A 1,858-nucleotide genomic window follows, 5' to 3' on the forward strand; every position below is an offset into this window, starting at 1 on the left:
TACAGGTTTTTGTGTGAATATAGTCTTCATTTTGGGGAAATAAATGTCCAAGAGTGCGATTGCTGGATTGTATGGTAGTTGCATGTGTATTTTTTTTTTTTTTTAAATGGAGTCTCCCTCTGTTGCCCAGGCTGGAGTGCAGTGGTGCAATCTTAGCTCACTGCAAAGTCCACCTTCCTGGTTCAAGCAATTCTCCTGCCTCAGCCTCCGGGGTAGCTGGGATTACAGGCATGTACCACCATACCTGGCTAATTTTGTATTTTTAATAGTGATGGGGTTTCACCATATTGGCCAGGCTGGTCTTGAACTCCTGACCTCAGGTGATCCACCAACCTCAGCCTCCCAAGGTGCTGGGATTACAGGCATGAGCCACTGCGCCTGGCTGCATGTTTGTTTGTTTGTTTGTTTGTTTTAATTTGAGATGGAGACTTGCCTTGTTGCCCAGGCTGGAGTGCAGCGGTGCAATCTCAGCTCACTGCAACCTCTGCCTCCCAGGTTCAAGGGATTCTCCTGCCTCAGCCTCCCGAGTAGCTAGGATTACAGGTGTCTGCCACCATGCCCGGCTACTTTTTGTTTCGTATTTTTAGTAGAGATGGGGTTTTACCATGTTGGCCAGGCTAGTCTTGAACTCCTGACCTCTCAGGTGATCCACCCACCTCAGCCTCCCAAAGTGCTGGGATTACAAGCGTGAGCCACCACGCCCGGCCTGCATGTTTAATTTTTAAAGAAATTGGCAAACTGTTTTCCAGAGTGACTGTACCATTTTACATTTCCACCAGCAATGTATGAGTGATCCCGTGTCCTTTCTAGCATCTGGTGTTTTCACTGTTTTGCATTTTAGCTATTCTGATAGGCATGTAGTGGTATCTCGTTGTGGTCTTAATTTGCATTTCCCTAATGGCTAATGATATTAAACATCTTTTCATGTGTTTATTTGCCATCTGTATTATCTTCTTCATGTCTTTTCTCTACCTTCTAATTGGATTTTTGCTTCTTTTACTGTTGAGTTTTGAGAGTTCTTTATATATTCCAGTACTAGTCCTTTGTCAGATATGCAGCTTACAAATATTTTCTCTGCAGAAATATGCACATAACTTGTCTTTTTATCCTCTTTAAAAATAAAAAAAAAGTTTATGTTAGGTTCAGGAGTACAGGTGAAGTTTTGTTATATACGTAAACTTACATCACAGGGGTTTGTAGTACTAATTATTTTGTCGCCCAGGTACTAAGCCTAGTACCCATAGTTATTTTTCTGCTCTTCCCCCTCCTCCCACTCTCTACCCTTCACCCTCAAGTAGACCCCAGTGTCTGTTGTTCTCTTCTTTGTGTTCATAAGTTCTTATCATTTAGGTCCCCAACTTAAAAGTGAGAACACGCGATAATTGATTTTCCGTTCCTGCATTAGTTCGCTAAGGATAGTAGCGCCCAGCTCCATCCATGTTCCTGCAAAAGACATATTTCGTTCTTTTTTATGGTGGTATCGTATTCCATGGTGTATATGTGTCACATTTTCTTTATCCAATCTGCCATTGATGGGCATTTAGATTGATTCCATGTATTTGCTATTTTATATAGTGCTGTAATGAACATTCATATGTATGTGTCTTTTTTTTTTGAGACAGAGTCTCCCTCTGTCGTCCAGGCTGGAGTGCAGTGGCGCGATCTTGGCTCACTGCAACCTCCGCCTCCCGGGTTCACACCACTCTCCTGCCTCAGCCTCCCGAGTAGCTGGGACTACAAGCGCCCACCACCATGCCCGGCTAATTTTTTGTATTTTTAGTAGAGAATACAAAAAATATTCTCTATTTTTGGGGGTTTCACCATGTTAGCCAGGATGGTCTCAATCTCCTGACCACGT

This window comes from Mandrillus leucophaeus, unplaced genomic scaffold (assembly GCF_000951045.1).
Source record: "Mandrillus leucophaeus isolate KB7577 unplaced genomic scaffold, Mleu.le_1.0 Scaffold747, whole genome shotgun sequence".
Classification (NCBI taxonomy): Eukaryota; Metazoa; Chordata; class Mammalia; order Primates; family Cercopithecidae; genus Mandrillus; species Mandrillus leucophaeus.